This window comes from Girardinichthys multiradiatus, chromosome X, assembly GCF_021462225.1.
Source record: "Girardinichthys multiradiatus isolate DD_20200921_A chromosome X, DD_fGirMul_XY1, whole genome shotgun sequence".
Lineage (NCBI taxonomy): Eukaryota > Metazoa > Chordata > Actinopteri > Cyprinodontiformes > Goodeidae > Girardinichthys > Girardinichthys multiradiatus.
The window spans coordinates 5,024,096-5,044,950 of record NC_061817.1 but is presented as its reverse complement, the minus strand read 5'-3'; the positions used below and the strand labels follow the sequence as shown (position 1 = coordinate 5,044,950).

Sequence of the window (20,855 nt, the reverse complement as noted above, 5' to 3'; positions counted from 1 at the left end):
CTAATGTTGGTAAGTCAACCTTTTTTACAGATGGGGTTCAAAACATGGTATAACAGCCACATGTGCAGGTCCACTTGAACTGCTGAGTGTCAGCCTTACCCCCAGATTCCACATTCTCCGTTCCACTCCGGCCTGACAACAGCAACATTTCAGCATCAGCTATGTTGCTGAAAATGTTGCTGTTGTAGCTATCTCCAGTCAGAAATTAAGGTGAAGCGTACTGATGTTTTATAAAGTTCCTTTAATGTGATCCGTGTCTTCACAAAACAACGTAAAAGCTAGAAAAAGAAAATAAGACAAGGCTCGTAACCACAGGCGTCTGAATGACTAGTTAACATCACAGATCAACATGTCCAACAAATTTGTTTGAACAGCAAATAAAATAAAACCAACAACTCATACCTTGTTCCCAATCTGACCTGGAAGCTAAATGGAAGGACAATCATTTATATTGGAGTTGACAACAGCAATTAAACTCCAGTAAGGAAGATATTTTTACCAAGTAATGGCGGACCGGTAAACCAGAGAAAAGAAATGAGCTAACTTCCGCCGAAGACCTTCAAAATAAAGCATGATAAACAACCCTAACAAATGTAACCCAAAAAACAAGCAAGTTAACTATTTGCTATTAATTTGTCAACCTTATTTCTGTACTGGCCATTTTAGTTTACTTATCCTTATAAAAGATTTTAATAGTAGTTTGTTACAGCTGTTGCCTGTCATCCGGCAACAGCAAAATTTCTCACACCCAGATATTCTTACAGCTCAGCTCTGTCCTTTTTATCTTTATCAGTAGTATATCTAGAAATAACGTTTTTAAACATTAATTTTGTTTTCGTTGTTTTAGGTTATACACCTGCCTGCAGCACACCCAAATTGGATTTCACTGTCCATGATAATGGTATTTATATTTCATGTTGTCTTGATAAAGACATAGTATAGGACGGGTTGATGGCGGGGACCCCACCTTGCTTGTTAAATGGTAGCGAAAACAATGCAACTTGAGTGTTGCGTTTTGTACTTGATATACTACAGTTAGGAGAACAAGTATTTAATACTCTGCTGATTTGGCTGTAGGTCCCAACCCCCACTTTGGTAACCACTGGTCTAGTGCATAGGTCTGGGCAAAAAAATCAAATAAATATTGAAAAACAAATGCTCAACTTTTAAAGTTGATGAATTAACCTAACAGGTATTTCTTTTGGAGGAAGCCGGAGTACCCGGTGAGAACATGCAAACTCCATGCAGAAAGACCCCAGGCCGGGAATCAGATGCAGAGGCTGGCTGTGGCAAAAGGTAAAGTTTTAATAATAAAAAAGAACTTACGTGGTTGTCATGATAGTGGCGACTGTGGCTCAGTAGTCGTCTTGCAATCAGAAGTTTGTGTATATAATAATAATAAAATACAATAAAAAAACAAATGCTCAACTTTTAAAGTTGATGAATTAACCTAACAGGTATTTCTTTTGGAGGAAGCCGGAGTACCCGGTGAGAACCCACGCATGCACAGGGAGAACATGCAAACTCCATGCAGAAAGACCCCAGGAATCGAACACAGGACCTTCTTGCTGCAAGGCAATAGTGCTACCAACTGTATGTATGTATGTATATATTTATATATGTATATACATACATACATGTAAGATAATGATAGACCCAGAGAAGATCAGCAGGGTTAAAGATTGGAATATATATATATTTACCTATACATACATATATATCCATACATATATACAATAAAAAAACAAATGCTCAACTTTTAAAGTTGATGAATTAACCTAACAGGTATTTCTTTTGGAGGAAGCCGGAGTACCCGGTGAGAACCCACGCATGCACAGGGAGAACATGCAAACTCCATGCAGAAAGACCCCAGGAATCGAACACAGGACCTTCTTGCTGCAAGGCAATAGTGCTACCAACTGTATGTATGTATGTATATATATACATATATATATATATATATATATATATATATATATATATATATATATACATACATACATGTAAGATAATGATAGACCCAGAGAAGATCAGCAGGGTTAAAGATTGGAATATATATATATTTACCTATACATACATATATGTGATCATGTGATTCGGATGTTACGCCTCAAGTTCTACAGCCGTCAGATGTTTTGATTCCGACAGCATGTGATGTCCCAGATAGCAAAAGATGTTAATTCAACATTGATTTATGGTCAGATTGGTTATTTTTGGTTGAGGTTGAAAAGCCAATGTTTATTCCATGTTTAATCACTGATGGAATATCAAAGGTTGAAAAACAGTTGTTGAATCAACAATGAGTCAACACGGATATATTTAGGTTGAAATGCCAACGTTAATTAAGCATGGTTTCAACGTACATGGCCTGACATTTCTTTGTGCGAAAAGAGCGGGAATTCAAATTCTCACTAGACCTGTAGTTTTCAACTCTCAGTCCTGACCGGAGCAGCAGTACTTTTTTCAAGGGAAAGCGGGAAGCTGCCTTTACTAAGGTAAGAGTTTTACTAAGATTAAATAAACGAACTGTATGCGTAATGATTATATAATGTCTCATGCACTCACTCGGGAGTTATTTCGTGTTTTGGGAACTGTGCTGCGTCCTGCCTCATTTGGCATTAGCTAAGTTAGCTCACTTGTTGGGCAACCAGGCATTCATAAGTATTAAACCTGTTTGTACCACCAGTGTGTCACACCATGGTGATGGACTCTATCTAAATTTTGTATGTTTTTTGGTTCAAAATATTAATGTAATTTGATTTTATCGGTTGTTAAAAAAATAGCAAACTACAGAGACCAGCATGCTTTGCGCCCAACGCTAGCGTATGGTAGCCTGTGTGGCTCGCTAAACGGGTAGTCAGGAGTGAAACATAACAAGTGCCGATATGAGTAAGTAAGCTAAAAGCTGCGTGAAACGGTGTGTATGGACTCAAAGTTAGATGGCATAAATTTGGAGAAATTGCTTGAGATTGGATTCCGCTTAACCAAAAGAAAGGAGGGAACGACTCTCTGGCGGAGATTATACATATTACTCCGATCTGGGAGAACTACCACAGAGTCACTCGGTGTACAAGCGTTACACTGATAAAATGGAAATTCATGATGCCAAACAGCGACATAAAAACGCAAAGTTAAAGTCAACTGGTGAGTGGACATGGAATTTATCGGCAACTGGAGCAGGGTCGGTAAAGGCTAAATTACGAATATGAATGTTTTTTGTTTGCAATCATTTTAAGATATGTTTAATTGTTAAATTATTCATTCAAGTGGCCTCGTGGCTGCTGCCCTTGTCTTTGAGGCTTTATCGGCCCCTGTCTGGGAAGAAAAGGAGAACCACACAGCTTTGTTTTATAGATACTTTCATTTAAAGAATAAAGCCTATTGTGCTTTTCCCCTGTTGCTTTCTTTGTGAAACAGCTGTAAAATGCATTTAGACCTAATTTGTTGATATTATTGAACATTTTATCCCTCAAAGATAACACAAAAACTGCTTGTAAAATCCTGGAGGGTTGTTAATTTTTTTACTGTCATACAAATGGATTATGGATCAACTGCTACTATGCTGTTGTTGGTATCTAAAGTTGGTGTCCGATTCCAGCTTCTGATTCGGGAAATGGCTAAAGGGCGATTCCACTCAATTTTTCGCTACCTTCAGCATCTTTAATCTACTCTAGTTAAAACCTAGACACTTCAAACCTGGACTAGATTATTCTAAACTGATAGCAGAATAATTAAAACCAAAGTTTGTGATTTGGTAAACCTTTCTCTGATTTGTGAAATGTCAATAAAGGGCGATTTCAGCATTTTTCTACTACCTATATCACACTAGAACTGGTCCAGCTCCAAAACTACAACACCTAGACACTTCAAACCTGGACTAGATTATTCTATTGTGCTGGCTAAATAATTAGAGCAGAATGAAAAGAGACGTCAAAATAGGCAAATGTGTGTTATAGTTTTTGAGCTGGACCAGTTCTAGTGTGATCCAAATGCCAAAAAAAGTGCTGAAATCACCCTTTATTGGAGTTTCACAAATCAGAGAAGTTTCACAAATCACAAACCTGGTTTTAATTATTCTGCTATCAGTTTAGAATAATTTAGTCCTGGTTTGAAGTGTCTAGGTGTTGTAGTTTTTTAACTAGAGTTGATTAAAGATGCTGAAGGTAGCGAAAAATTGAGTAGAATTGCCCTTTAGCATTTCCCGAATTGGAAACTAACTTCAGCTTCGTTGTTGGTAGTGATTTTTTTTTTTTTTCTGTGTGTGTGTTTTTAATGCAATAACATTTTACTTGAGATTTGTGAGGTTTTTGCAAATGAAATAGATATTTAGTAAGATTTTATTAGAAACATGTTGGTGTCTTAGTCTTAGTAATATCAGAATCAGCTTTATTGCCAAGTTTGTACATACAAACAAGGAATTTGACTCCGGTACACTTTGCTCTCGTTTTTTTTTTTTTCTTTTTTATATAACTTTGCTTTCTTACTATCACGTGCTACCATTCATACAACACTGTACTCAATATTGCTCATGAATGGCAACATTTTCTATATTATCGTTCTTTTTCATTTTTGTTTTAGGTTCTGCAGGAGAAGTAGAAGGCCTTTATCACAAAAAAGAAAAAGTAAGACTGCACTAGTTGACACCACCTCAGTTTTCTCATCTCACTATGTCTCCTTATTGGTCCAAGAGACGCCAGGTCACTAGACTTGTTAGTGACATTCAAAACGACATACTTAAAGAATATAGGAATGCACTTGAGGATCAAATGGGAGAAACTGAAAATATGTACAGCTACTAGATACACCTTCAACTTCTCAACAGGTTGAAGGGGATCAGTCAGGTAGTTGTTTAGTTGTGAATGATGAGGTCAACACGGTGGATGTCAACATAGAAAATGCCAATTTGGATTCTAATTTCGCTGAGGACGAAGTTAGTTCAGTTTTCTTTATTGACAGCAATGACACTTGTGATAGTGAGGCTAGTGAGGATGAGCCTAAGGAAGATATGCTAGTAAGGAGTCTTAGATATTGGGCTACCTCGTATTCCATCAGCATCGTTGCATTGTCTGCCTTGTTCTCAATCCTGAGTCTTTCACCCTTTGATCCCTAAGGATGGACGAACGCTTCTAGGTACACAGTCTCATGTAAGAACTTGTAAAATGGAGGGTGGTGAATATTACCATTTTGGTTTGGAGCAAAGAATTCTTTCGAGACTGAAGTGTTTGTGTTTGCCGGATAGCCTCAGCACTGTCTGTACAGTTCAACATAGATGGCCTTCCACTTTTTAAAAGTTCAAAACTTCAGTTTTGGCCAATACTTGGACTTCTAAAGTGTGACTATACCCATTCACCATTTGTTGTGGGTATCTTTTGTGGTTTAAGCAAGCCAAAGTCAGTTTTTGAGTATCTTGAACAGTTTGTGAATGACCTCAAAAGGGTCCTGACAAATGGCATTTTTCATAATGGTAAGCGGCTCCAGGTAGTAGTCTGTTCATTTATTTGTGACGCTCCAGCCAAGGCCTACATTAAGAATGTTAAGTCACATAATAGATACTGGGGATGTGACAAGTGTGAGCAAGAGGGTGTGTGGATGGAAGAAAATGACTTACCCTGAAACAAATGTGAGACTCAGAACAGATGCAAGTTAGTGTGCTATGTCTAATGAGGAACATCACTTAGGACAGAAACTCAGTCCTTTAACAGACGTTGTGAATATGGTTTCAATGTTCCCAATTGATTATATGCATCTGTGTTGTCTTGGTGTTACGAGAAAACTACTTAATATGTGGCAAAAGGGAAATTTAACTATCAGGCTTTCTTCGCAGATCCTCAATAGTATATCCAATAAGCTGTTGAAGTTGCGATCCCATACCCCTTGTGAATTTAATCGCAAGCCAAGGGGTTTGAATGACTTAGATCGCTGGAAAGCTACGGAGCATCGATCTTTCATGCTCTATTGGGGCCCTGTAGTTCTGAACTTTATGATGTTTTCGGTGGCTGTGTATTTGCTTCTCTCTCGTAATATTTCTAGCCAAATGATTGCATTTGCACAGGAATTGATGATTTCCTTTGTGAAACATTTTGGACAATTGTATGGCAGAGATGAAATCGTGTTCAATGTACACCAGCTCATTCATCTGGCTAATGAGTATAAAAAATGTGGTTCTTTAGATAATATTTCATGTTTTCCATTTGAAAATTATCTTGGCCAAATTAAGCATCATTTGCGTAAACCACACCAGCCACTTCAGCAGTTAGTTAAAAGGATGTCTGAAATGCAACATGTTGTGGTTACATTTCCAAAAGATCAACCAGTCTTGCATAAAATCCATACTGATGGTCCACTTCCAGAACATTTCAGTGGTTGCTTACAGTATAAGAAGGTCTCCAGCAGTCGCTTTACCTTGGCCATTGAGCAGGGGGATAATTGTATTGTAGTTGGAAATGCAATTGCTTTGGTGGAGAACATAGTACAGGTAAAGGATGAGGTGTATGTTGTATACAGATTTTTCAAACACAAGGAATCATAATACACTTACCCATGTGAATCATCATACTTGGGTACTTACAAAGTTAGTAATCTGTGTGACAGTATTAGGTTTACCAAACTTGGTTGTATCCAACAAAAGTGCGTTCTTTATCCATGGTCTGGTCAAAACTGCCTAACTGCTACTCCTACTGTACATGTACATTAGTTTATTGTTGAGGATGTATAATTTTTTTATGATAAACAGGGCAACCAGAATAATCACAATCCAATTTAAAATAGCTTTTTAAGTAGTCACAGTTTATGGAGGGTTAAAGGGGACAAAATTAAATACATAAATATATCATGAAATAAATAAATAAATGCATCAAGAAATAATGAAATGTAAAATAAAATGATTAAACGTACCATTAAATAATTAAATATACTTTTTTAAATTATGACATTAATGTTGGAATAATTAAATATAGATTTTTCTTATATATTCTCCTATTCTTTAACTTGACTATTTGATTTTATAACCTTTCATGATGTATGTGTGAGTAAAAGATGTGATGAGTTGTCTGCAGGCAAAGATCAGAGGTGGAGCTAAGAAGGAAGCAGTCACAGATGAGGAGGTCATAAAGATGAAGGCTGATTGTGCTGAACAGAAGACACACTGATCTTAAGATGGGGGGAGACTGTGGAAGTGTGCTGTTAAAAGATAATGGTGTTTATGACCTGTTTACGATGCAGCTGTTTTTCCCATCCTTGGAGAGCAACGTTCTTTGTAACTAGGGACCCCTGAAAGATAATAAAAAGTGAGGTGCGGACAGATGGTTTTCAGAGCGGTAGGAGATTTGCAACTGAAAGCACATCTCTGTCCGTTCTCCTCGCAGCGAGTGAAATAACTAATTCTTTGTCTTTCTCTTCTTTTTGTGATGTTATAAGTATTTTAGGTTGTTTAAACCTGACATTAATTTGGTCATTCGGAGCCGGATTCCAATTATGCCTGAGGATTTCAGCGGGTTGGTAGATTCCAGTAAAGACTGTGCACACGGCAGTCTTCATCAGACTCACAGACCCTTTCCGGGACTGGATCTCGGCCCGCCCGCTGGGGTCTGACGGCTGACGGAACTCTGAGTGAGAGGAGAAGACAAAGTGGTGAGTTGAATTTGGATTTAAAGTGTGACGAATGACTGGGGGTCATTGCATAAAATAAAACCCTGTGAATCCTAGGCCCTAACAGGTAAAAGTAGGACGGCGGAGTCCTGAAAAGGTATTAAGAAGTAATACTGAAATTCCGTGTTTAAAGGACGGCAGATTCCTGAAAAAGTATTAAGAAGTAATACTGAAATTCCGTGTTTCCAGGACGGCGGAGTCCGCGTTTAAGTATTTAAACAAAAATACTACGAAAATTCCGCGTTTAAAAATGTGTGCATGTGAGAAATGAATGGAGGATTTAAACCACTAGGTTTTGCCTCATACCAAAGCAGTAGGATTGTAAGTGACTAACTTTTGTGGATGCAAAGGCAAGAATTCTCCACTCGAAAGAGTTGAAGTGAGAATTACCACAAAAGGAGATTTTTCTGTCACCATACTGAGCAGAATAATCCAGCATTTAGAATAGCCTAGGTATTTATATGCTGGACCAAATTTAAATTTAAAAAAAATGGGAAAAGGGGCGAGTAAAAATAAACTAAAAATGAATAACAATGTAAAGATTGGAAATTTATAGAAGCACATGATCAAATTAAAATATTAAAATAATTAGATAAATGCATAACCACATATTATGATGGTCGTTTAAACTCTAAAAAATTTGTTAATCTATAGGATGCAATAATTAAAAGTACACGTGATTTAAGAAAAATGGACAAAGAAGGTTATGATGATGTAGATTATTGCTTAAAAGTAACTAAAAAGAGAGAGATGTGATGCAGGAGATAAGAATGGACGTTTCTGTGGAAAGCAGAAAAGGTCAGAGGGCTAAGTAGTAATTTTTGATGGACTTGCAAAGTAGAACAGCAGGACAAAAGAAGAAGAGTAAAAAGAGTAGGTGGAGAGTTTTTGTTTTGTACCAAAGATCTGATGAGGTTTGACAGGATTGGATGGGCTAAAATGATTCCCTTTGGTAAATATGTGAGTATGTTTTATTTGTGTTTATTTTTTTATTATTGTTTTGAGACGCTGAAGGCTGTTGATACAGCGTGTCACGGAGATTCCTGGCATGACACGTTTTTTTTCTCTGTGTAACCTTAGAAAATATTTTACTCTTTTTAACAGCAGAACAAACATAGTGACGCAGAAATAGCCAGAGTGAAACAAAAAGAGGAAGAACCTTTTGAGGAATATAGGATTATACTGACAAAATTGTTTAAAATACATAGTGGTCTACAAGAAAATGAAAACGAGCAAGGAGCTTATCGACAGCAGTTAAAAAAATGCACTACCTGCTGGTTCCAGGGATGCAATTAATACCTGGGTAAGGAGACATTTTATAGGGTTCCCCACAGCAAATCTAGAAGACTATGTTAATCATGCCCTCCATGCAGAAAAAGTAATGAAGGATAAAAAAAAAAAAAAGATAGCCAACACCTTTTTTCAACAAGAAGACAAGGGGAAGGATGTCCTCCTAAATTTCCAGGACCTTCTCTCCCTAGATAGCATAAAACCTGAAGTTACCTTACTGTTGAATGGAAAATCAATTACTTTTCTTTGTGATACCGGAGAATGCAGGACCACCTGTAGAGAAACAATCCCAAATTCCAGACTTAGTGATCAGCAAATAACAGTAAGGTCAGCTAGTGGGAAATTGACACAAGTCTGTGAGTCTGAACCAGTTTGGATAAGAGATCCCAATGGACAGACATGTAAGCTATCTATTCTAATGTTCCCTGAGTGTCCGGTGAATCTATTGGGACGAGATGGATTACTACATCTGGGGTTAGCATTAATTCTGACCTCAGAAGGACATATTGTAGTAAAGAGAAAAGCAGAACTCAGCCAAGGAGATTATTTCGTGTTAAAAGGAGTGAGACCACCTTTACCACTACTCACTGGATGTTCCAAATAAGCCACCCCTAGACGTAGGGACAGCTTTATTAACAGAAGGAAGAAATGTCATTACTCGACTACAAGATCAGATGGCACCAGATGATCTACATATTACCATGTGGTATAAAAATACTCTTGGACCAGATAAAACTTATGAAGAAGCATTAACTAAAGTAACCCCTACAAAAGTTATGGTAACTTATGTTTATGCAGATGGGAAGAGTACGTCAGTTGCTGAAGTAGTGTTAGCGGAAGACACTAGGAAGCTCTGCAAAATGTGGACATCTCCACACATATCTTTATTCAAGGATAAAGAACTCAAGTGGCAGGACATGGGAAGAATAGTGCAGAGGGGAAAAGATGCCACAGACTGGTTTGCAACAACAATGAATACAGAAATCAGTGCATCCACAGGATTGACTAGGAAGCCATTATTCTGGACAGTGCAGGAAGGGATACATTTGCATACAAAGCAACAATGAGAAATATACCTTACTGAACAGAAGGAACAGTTTTTGAGTGAAGTCCCTGATAAGTTATGGTCAAAAGACCCTACTGACATAGGCTTAGTAAAAGGATTGTTACCTGTCCAAATCAGGGCAAAAACAGAATACAGGCCAGAGAATTTAAGTACACCCTTTCATCAAACTTTTTGACAGGTGGGTGGGACTTCCGGTGAGGGCGGGATTTCCGGTGGGGGCCATATGGGCGCCATGTGGTTGCCACGTGGGCAGGAGGTCACGTGGTCAAGCAGGTGGTGTGTCCAAGGGGGGCGTAACAGTGGATGCTGATTGGTTGTCGTCATTAGGGGCAATACCTTAAATGAGTCAATTAAAACACAGGGGTGTGTTTGTTATAAATAGAACAAGACAAATATGGTATTAGCGGAAACTGTTTGGCATCAGCACCAATTAAAAATAGAGGGGGTGTGTTTGTAAGCATCGTTAAACCTTGAATAACTCAATGAAAACAATAGGGCGTGCCTTAGTGTTTACTTTAAATACAGAGATAAAACTCTGCACTTTACATGCAGCATTCGTTGGAAAAAAAAGAACACCCGTTCAACAATGGCTAGAGTTAAGAGAGTTTATCGTCAAGCGGAGGAGAAACGCAACGCGTGCCAAGATGATGATGATGAACAAGCAACTGCATCATATACTTCCTCAACGGAGATACCTATCGGAATTCCCGTCGTGACATACTCTACCGATGATGAGGATCCAAAATCAACTTCAACAACCATGGTTGAAAATCAGACCTCGGTTCGGCCAAGAGGTATGTCAGTTCTGTGCGAAACCCCAGTGACCGTCTACCAGTATTCATCCCGTGAATTGAATGCTCCTAAGAAATCAACATACTACATCTGCAGGGTACAAAGACCCCCGTTCAAGACTCTGCAGGAAGAATGGTCTTTGGAGCCATATGGCCTGGTTGGCAGCTGGGGTTATATTTTCATGTATGAAATAGGAGAGCTTTGCCTGTATCAATTGGATCAAGATGAGGTATTTAATGGATCACTGGCTCTGTGTACACTCACCCACAGCGACTGGGCTGTGTTAAAGCTTGCAATCCCGCACCTTAATGATAGCCCTGAAACAGTCTCAAGGCAGGAGAGGGAGGAAGAAGAAGAAGAAGAAAATGAACTGTCTCCTCGACCTGTAAAACGGGCGAGAATGTTTCATATACCATCCGATGTTGAAATAGCTGAGAGAGAACCTCTCTTTAGCGCAGTGTGGGGGTCAAAAACCACAGCAAATGGCCGCTGGTCTTTTCGGGCAAGCCGACGCAGGAACAACCGGACGAGTCCCTCAGATCTGTTTGTGTTGGAGGCTTTCAATCAAGACTGCGGCGTATTCAAGACAATGCTGGCTCTGCCGTTTGAAGCTTGGGCAGAGAAGATGAGTGAAATTGGACATCGTCTTTCCGACCTTTTCCAAAAGTCACGAAGTTGGATCGATGTCATGTCAGTGAAAAAAAACGCTGACGTTTCCTGTTTTACGTTTAGAACGAACCCTCTTCTGAGGACACGCCCCTTCCTATGATATATATACGGGGGGATAACTGCAAGCTCACAGACACTGAGAATCGTATCATGAGAATGAGTGGACCGACACCATACAGGGATCTCTACAACCACCGAGCAGAGATCCACTTCTCTCCTGAGCACGATGAAAGCTTCAACATTGGACCATATCATCCGCCTTCCCCTGACCTCTTCTCACCATCCACCTCAACATCCTCATTCTCAGAGAACCACTACAGTCCTGCATCACCTACAGGATACAACATGAAATATCTACCGCTTTCTCCAGACCTCTGCTCACCATCACCGCTATTCATGGCTGAGTCTGTAGACGTGAATGTCCTGCCTGAAGACATGAAGGTGGTCGTGGAGGAGGAGGTAGCCACCGGCTACTCACCCTCTACCGAAGCCCCTACACAAACCCTGGAACCGATGGAGGACCCTCAGCCTTCAGCAGAGGATGAGAGTAACCAGGAGGACGAAATTGACGGTTGGTTCTCAACCACCCTCATCAATACGGTGAAAACAGCGATACTTCATTTATTCAACATAACCTCTTTGAACTATCTCAGAGAAACCTGCTATGGATGTAAAACGAACCACCCAAGCCAGCGTCAACACCATTGCCTGGAGGTACTGGGGGAGGATTATTACCAAGTCAACTTTCAACGCATCGTACGACGACTCGTAACCCCCAAACTCATTCCTGCTATTCAGAATCTTCTGGTACTTCGAAGCATACAAGCGGATGACTTCAGAGTGAAGACGATTGCCAAGACGGTTTTATATGAACTGAAATCGGTACAAGGCATCCACAGTGCAATAGCGCACGTTTATGATCGCATGGTCGATGAGAAACATCTCAAACAACTTAACTCTGTTTCAGAGTGCTATGGACTGACAAACTGATCTCACATGTTTGATGACTTGTTGTTGTATCATTTTTAGTATTCCAGTACTTTAGTTAATCTGCATTATATGATTTTTCTTCTTTTTTCTTTTTACTATTAAATACAATTAAAGTAGGAACATAGTAACCTTTCCCAAAAGTGTTGTTTAAAAAGCTAGTAGTGTTTGAATTCATCTGCATTTTATCTGATTTTGTTTTCTGGTTGTTTTTTGTTTATATTAAATTAAAAAAATAAAATAAAATAAAAATAAGGATAAAGCTACCCTCCTGTGTGTTTTTTCTCATTATTTAACAAGTAATCGGCAGAGTGAGCATAAGGCAGAGATGGCAGGAAGACGGCTGATGAAGAAAGTATATTATAGCCCTTCAAATCCGGGAAGTTTTGGGGGTGTAGATAGGCTGAGGAGGGTTATGCAAGATGAAACGGGAAAGAAGGTTGCGGTTGAAAAAGTTAAAGATTTTTTATCAGGAGAAGATACCTATACTCTACATAAACCTGCAAGAATAAAGTTCCTGAGAAACAGAGTTTTTGTCACCAGACCATTGAGGCAGTTCCAGGCTGATCTCTGTGACATGCAAGCTCTGGCCATGGAAAATGATGGTTATAATTATTTATTAACAGTCATTGACATCTTTTCAAAAAGGGCGTATATACGAGTTTTGAAGAGGAAAACAGCCGCTGAGGTGGTAAAGGCATTTGAATCAGTTTTTACAGAAAGTCAGATCCCCAAAAAACTTCAGACTGATGCCGGTAAAGAATTTTTTAACAAGAAATTTAAAGTTTTAATGGAGAAACACGGTATTGAACATTTTGCCACAGCGAGTGAAGCAAAAGCTTCAGTGGTCGAGAGATTTAACCGCACATTAAAAACAAGGATGTGGAGATATTTTACAGCTAACAATACCCGGCGGTACGTCGATGTACTGCAAAACCTAGCTAGAAGCTACAACCATTCCTACCACTCCAGCATTAAAATGAGCCCTATGGAAGTGACCCCAGAAAATGCCTTTCAAGTGTTTCAGAATCTGTATGATGTCAAGTCCAACAGATATTGCAAGGACTCAGTGACAACGTTTAAACAAGGGGATCTTGTCAGAATATCCAAGGTCCATGGAGTGTTTGACAAAAAATACGAACAGAGTTTTACGGATGAAGTGTTTACAGTGTATGACCGGATACCCCGTTCTCCTCCTGTATACAAACTCAAAGATTTGGATGGAGAACCTATCGAGGGTTCCTTTTACGCTGAGGAACTTCAAAAAGTAAAAATATTTAACAACAAGATGTATCAAGTGGAAAAAATATTAAAACAACGTACGGTCAAGGGAGTCAAACAGGTTTTTGTAAGCTGGAAAAACTGGCCTGAGAAATTCAACAGTTGGATCAAGTTTGATGAACTTCGAAACGTATAAAAAAGGTTTGCACTAAACCTCACAGTTGACACAGCATCATGAACCATCAGGTAGAGGATGATGGCTTTTACGTTACTCTTCCATCTAATGCTAGCATGGAAGTGTTTAAAAATAATACCAGTTCACGTTTCCGTGTAAATTTAGCTCAACATATTGATTTAGAAGGCCAATGGATGGTTGCATTAGCAGAGATCTCATACCCTCATACATGGCATAATTTACCGGATTATGATGCCTACTTTGAATGGAGGAAGGTTGGTGATGTGGAGATCAATACGCAAAGGATCAGAAGTGGCTACTATAACAGCGTTATTCAACTCGAGACAGAGATGGGAATGTTTTTCAAAAAATTGAAATCGGGTTTACGCATTAAATTCAGCAAAGTTCAAAAGAGATTTGCATTTCAAGCAAACAGTCCGTATGAAATACGCTTCTTCAGCACTCTAGCTTATATGATGGGCGTGAAACCAGGGGAATGGATTCATGTTTCTGAACCAAAACTGGCTCCTTTTCCGGCGGATATAAAGGCTGGTTTCTATCACCTATACTGTTACAGCGACGTGGTCAGCCCACAAATAGTAGGCGACACTTTTGCACCTTTACTGCGGACCGTCAAAGTACAAGGCAAATTCAGTGATATGATTACTCAGACGTTTAACCCCGCCCACTACCTTCCAGTCTCCAGAAGACATATTGAAAATATCAATATAGAAATTAAATCGGACCAAAACGTTCCTGTAAATTTCGTCTATGGAAAGACCGTCATAAGACTACACTTCAGACCGGTGATATCACAACGTAGCCTGAGATAAATTTTATTTGTATAAACTATTCCAGAGATATGTATTTAACCTCTAAGATTGATTGGTTATCATTCATATTACGCTGGTCATTCAACACTGCATCAAGCAGGCAAGAGAGAACATGGCACAGCTAAGTCTGAGACGTAATCCAAATCGCTTTGTAAATTACTATGTAAGTCAATCAGGCGGTAATCTGCCAGGGTTTTATGGGGCCCCGGTCATGTACGGACGCAGAATTGGATCATTATTTTCAAAATTATTCCGCTTCGTATCCCCTCTGGTTAAAAAAGGATTTGCAATTGCAAAAACCCCATCTTAAAACGGCTGCATCAAATATCGCTTCGGATGTCATCGGTAGAGCCGTGAGTAAAATGAGTGGTTCTACACACACCGACGGTCAAGAAGGTTCAGGAATTATGGTTTTATCGAAAAGACCCAGAACAAGACCCCCTGGTGATCGTTTAAGGACGGTTAAAAACAACGACAAACGCGAAAAAAGAGATCAGTCGCAGCTGACAAACGAAGAGGAAGGAAGTCATCCGCAAGTTTTGATATATTTAAATAATGGCTCTTTTACATAACAAATCATCAGAGTGCACGCTGGCAGAGTTGGACTTATTTTCTGCCCCGATGACGCAGCTATCGATCGAAGATAAAATTTACACCGAGATCCAGCCTTTATCAGCAATCCCTGATGGAGGCCCGATCGAGTTTTTCATTCCGGGAGACGGAGAAAAGTATCTGGATCTCAACGATACGCTGTTGCATCTCAGAGTGAAAATTACTAACGAGGATGGAACAAACCTGCCAGATGATGCACCTGTAGGGCTCATCAACTACCCGTTAAACACCATCTTCAGTCAGTGTGACGTCACTTTCGGAGATCGAATGATTTCACAATCCAGCGCTACACATCCATATAGAGCCATGATTGAGACATTGTTAAACTTTTCTGAGGATTCTTTAAAAACCCAGTTTAGCTCTGGTCTTTTTTATAAAGACACTGCAGGTGCTCTGAACTCTATTGTTACAACTAACGGCCCTAACCAAGGTCTTAACAGCAGAGCAGGCTTTACGGCAAATTCCAGGGAGGTACATCTCCTAGGCCCCCTGCATGCAGACATATTTTTCTGCGAGAGACTTCTTTTAAACTCTGTTGACCTTAAAATTAAACTTACAAGAGCCAACGATGCCTTTTGTCTCATGGCCGCAAGAGACTCCACTTACAAACTCAGGATATTAGGAGCATCTCTTTTTATCAAAAAAGTTACTGTCTCTCCAGCTGTACGACTGGGGCACGCTTCAGCTTTAATGAAAGCAAATGCTCTGTATCCACTTTCACGTGTGAATGTAAAAACATATTCCATCCCTGAAAATTCAAGGGTATGCAACCAAGAGAATCTTTTCTTAGGCATCTTTCCCAAGTATGTGGTGATTGCGTTACTGGATCATGACACTTTTACAGGAACACGCAATCTCAATCCGTTTTACTTTAATCATTTTGATATGGAATATTTAGCTTTGTGTAAGGATGGCAGACAAATTCCTGCTAAAGCCTTCCAGCCAAATTTTAACCAAGGTCATTCAGTGAGAGAGTATTACAACTTGTTTACGGCTACAGGACGACATCTAAAAGATCTTCCACTGAGTATATCACGTCAGGAATTTAATCAAGGATACTCTCTATTCACATTTAATCTTAACCCGGGTGAGGACACAGATGCTCTATCTCCAGTTTCCAGTGGGAATTTAAGATTGGAAATGCGCTTCAGAAACCCGTTGCCATATACCACCACGCTGATCATCTACGCTTGTTATGATTCTATTTTAGAGATTGATTCAAAGAGGCGTGTGCTGGTGGATTATTATTAATCTAATCAGGCATGAATAATCATGAAATTGAGAGCCTGATGCGTCATCTGCTGGGAGATTTGTTTTGCGGTGTGTGGCCGTGCGACCAGCTGCCGCTGCTAGCTGACAAATTCCCAGGGCCGGCCTACTTTATCGTGAATACACATCCTTCACACATGCCGGGGGAACACTGGCTAGCTCTGACATTGGATGAGAATGGTCAATCCAGCTTTTTTGACTCTTATGGATTCTCTCCGGATTTCGAGTTCTACCCGTCAAGCATCGTAACATTTTTAGAAGACAGATCCTCAAAAATATTGTATCAGCTTCAAAACACTCTGTCCACTGTGTGCGGTCACCATTGCATTTTTTATCTATGTCATAGAGCGTGCGGATTATCAATGCAGCAAGTGTTGTCGAAATACACCGGAGATGTGATTAAGAATGATTTAATGGTATCTAACTTTGTGAAAAAATATCAGAAATGTGTCATTAATCAAAGTTGTACATTTTATACTCACGGAACATGCTCTTTGGAGATGTTTCTGGATTGTTATGGAATTTAAAATGTCTTATTTTTTTTTTCATTGTTTGTTTTTTTTTTCTTCTTATGATTTAATATTTGTGTAATGATATCATATGTTAGTGTGTGAAGTAGAGAACGAAGTTAGACTTGAAAAATATAATCAATAAATATTTTATTGAATAAAAGAAATAGACTACATGTTTCATTTTTCTTATAACGGTTTATGGTGAAAATGTAATCCATCGGGGTGGTAGTGTCGTCTTACGAAGAGACCTTTTTGATCTCCCATCAGCATTTTTTGGATCTTCCAGCTCAGATCTCGACCAGTAGGGAGAATGAGTTATCTGCCTTCTTCTTCTTTTTCTTCTCTGCTTAACGCTGGGGGGTGTACCCCCATTTTCAATCGATGTACCCTCTGTTTTGAAACGTCTATATTCTTCACGAGCATAAGGGTTAATGACTGAAGATATAGGTATGTTTACTTCTGACATGGAGTGTAGAAAATCAGACCATCCTCGGGTTTGTGATGCTCCAGATTTTTTAAACGGAAGCATGAGATTTTTCAACAAATCAATCATGTGGGACCCCTTTATAATATTTCCGTTAAATACAAATTCACCTCGCGAAGTCCAACTCTCACTTCTTTCGGATAATTTCTTCAAAATGTACTCGGCATTTTTACGATTGTGTTTAGGAAGGCTTTTCAGTACTTCCGTAAGAACCTGATCCTTAGGGGCCTCGTCCTGCCCTGGGCCTTGTTTTTCTTGGGACCGCTCATGTTCAGGAACCTCTGTGTCACGCTGCAGCGTTAAACTGACCCGCTGTTTTTCTTCTTTGACACCTTGCTTAAGTAAAGTCAGATACCTCTGGAGAAGAGCATCGTATCTCTTGATTTTTTCATAAGAAGTCAAACCCGGCTCGTTTAATATCGCTCTCATTTCAGCATCCAAATTCTCCTCCGCCGTCTGTCTGATGGACGTGTCTGACTGGGTCAGACGCTTGAATTGATGAGGGGAAATGAGAAACATCTGCGATGTTCTGAGAGACATTATCTCCTGATGATTCCACCCACTAGATCACCGATCAAGGGTGCAAGAGCCGTTAAGATGGGCAGAATAAAACCACCTCGTTGCTTTTTGAGAGCCAACTGTTTAGTTTTTATCCCGGTTCTTTTATCACCCAACAATCTGATGATATTTCTTTTGTCGGTGTTGAGAGGGTGATAGTTTAATGTTACCTTTTAGGATATTCAGTGCAATCTCGCACAGAGCCTGAATAAAGTCGGGAGAGCAGTGTGCGAGAATATCTTTACGTTTCTGTGGACAGGCCTGGTACAAAGCTCTGAATAATGGTAAATTCCTTTTTATACGCGCTGACATGATGACTTACTTTGTTCTGGGTACGTACACAGCAGGCCACTGCTGAGGAAGTATCCCCGTTCTCAGTCTGAAATGTTCTGGGCAGGTAGGCGTAAAATCGATGATTAAATATCCATGAGCTTCTCTCGTTGCGTCTTCAAAACTCTCCAAGAAGAGACCCTTTTGAGATGGAAACATTTGGCGGGCCAGTATATTCAGCTGCAGCTTATCTCTCGGGTTCTTAAACAACACCATATAATTACAGTTCAAACTAATAGTGCGACTGAACTTCCCCTGATGAAAAACATTCTGAGTCAACATCATAACACTCATATTACGATGGTGACGAAACTGGGTAAAGACCTTCATCACGTTTTCATCATCTGAGGCTTGAGCAATAACATCGTCTAGAATAATCAGATGATTCTGATCAGGAGGAAACAGGTTTTCATCTTCAAAAGAATGAGGCAATCCTTCCACAAAGGTAATATTTTTATTCATCTTCTGCAATTCAGCATACATGGGTTGAAAAGATGTGTAAATCCATACAATATTTTCTGGAACAATATCCATGACATGATTACAGTTTTGTAAAATACTTTTTACAAAGAAAGTTTTCCCGCAGCCGCTGGGTCCAACTATCATACATGAGAAAGGGGCTCTAAATCTAGGATCAAAATCAATCTCCTGTAAATCCATGTGACTTTTTATTTTATTTCTTCTTCAACTCTAATAACCGAAAGGCAGAGTTGTCCCGTCAGAAAAAAGACGTCTCTTATCATACACCAGTCGAAACTTTTTAAGAAATGTCGCGTTTGTCAAACGGAATCTCTTTTTATCCCTCCTGATCGTGTGCTGGGGGATTTCAATGACACCCTCACTTGACCCCTGTAAGTAGCCCTCGACCAGCCCTTTGATGCTGTCAAAATTGACCCTCTCGCTGCATTCATGCGTCTGAGTGATGCCTTTAGCACGTATCATTACATTTTTACGGTTTTTGGTCTGGTATGCATAACTCTTGGGTCCTGTCGATGCAAACTCCGAAATGCTGTCACCATCTAACTCGTCAGTAAGATCACCCAGATAATTCCCCAATTCCAGAGGAGTTTCACCACTTTTTGTCACATAAATCAAACTGTCCGTGTCAATATAAATCAATCTGTCCTGTAACTTCTCCATGCTGCTGAGAAGTTTTAAACGTGCATAAGCGGTGGTGAATGCTGCTATAAACACATTATTTGTCTTACTTGGTGGATATATGACACGTTTGCTGTAGTTCCACTGCACTACACACATTTCAGGGTTGAAAAAATGAAAATAGTTAACCCTGTATTTACTCGAGAACATGAAGCTGAAAAAGTCTTCAGGGTTAGTGATGACTGTGGTCTGAGACAGATCACTTCTTTGCGCAAATTTCCCCCAAAAACTGTTTAAACACAATTTTGCAACCTGCCTTTTGGCAGGATTCATCTCGATTTCTCAGGGTCTAATTGGATGCCCTGATGCAGTTTGTAGTCGCTTATATACTTTGACTTACTCTCCTGATCCACTGCTTCAGACGGATAGCCTGAAGCCTCCTGCTTACCCTTTAAAAAGCAATGAATGTAACCTTTAAAGATTGTATCACTTCTCTTTTCAAAATGCCACACCTCTGTGATTTTAGCAAGACGATAACTACACTCCAAAGCTTTACAGAGTTCTACACTCGCCCACACTCCCATCAAAGCTCTTTCTTGATCATTATGCATGCAGGGACCTGACTGGTTATTTAATTCAGCGCATGAGCGGCAGAGAGTGAACACAAGTTTACCTTGGGATGTTCTGTAAGATAAAACAGGGAACAACAGGTTACGTGGTGGGTAGACCACAGCTTTGATTATACCGAAGTAGCTGCTGGGGTCATCAAAATCTTTGTAAATGATGGTGGGGTGTCCGAGGGGAAAAACGCAGTTGGCGTTTACATAAGGGTACAGAGATGTGTAATCCACATAGTGTACAGTTTCATCCGGTTCCGCTGTGTACCTCAACTTCATAGGACAGGTGCGCCCACCATACAGCGCATCCCGGGGGGATAGCGGTTCGGGTGCATTAACTTTCTCAAGAAAGCTGATCACCCCTGGGTCTGATTTTTTCATTTCAATCCACTCATGCTCCCATATGACTTCGAGACGAAGGCCGTACACAGTTTGTAACACCTTGCTTCTCTCAACAGTGGCTGCGTAAAACTGTTCAAATGCGACCCCTCTCAACGGACACTTGTCATGAGGCATGTAACACTTTTTACAGCCGTGGAAAAAACAGCCATAAAATTCAAACGCAACTTTGACACCGTTAATCTCTGCATACCCATCCACTGAATATGGCCCGATTTTCTTTTCACCCCTATTTAATGCATGCTCGATAAATATGGCTCTGCTGTCTGCAATCCAGCCGAGCCATTGAATGGACG

At 39.8% G+C, this 20,855-nt stretch overlaps 1 protein-coding gene and 1 long non-coding RNA gene across 2 annotated transcripts in view; one reads left to right on the top strand and one right to left on the bottom strand.

Annotated features, from left to right (window-relative positions):
* Positions 1–223: 223 nt before the first annotated feature.
* LOC124862582 lies at positions 224–527 on the bottom strand. The gene is made up of 2 exons (XR_007036949.1): positions 403–527; positions 224–278 (listed from the first exon to the last, which is right to left on the bottom strand). It is a non-coding gene; the product is annotated as an uncharacterized LOC124862582 (long non-coding RNA).
* Positions 528–2,425: 1,898 nt separating this feature from the next.
* Positions 2,426–20,855, top strand: part of LOC124862933 (small integral membrane protein 22-like) — a 102,555-nt gene continuing 84,125 nt past the window's right edge. The window contains exons 1-2 of the mRNA XM_047357145.1: positions 2,426–2,495; positions 4,579–4,622. The gene's annotated coding sequence lies outside the window, so the exon portion shown is untranslated. The remainder of the gene's footprint in view (positions 2,496–4,578; positions 4,623–20,855) is intronic.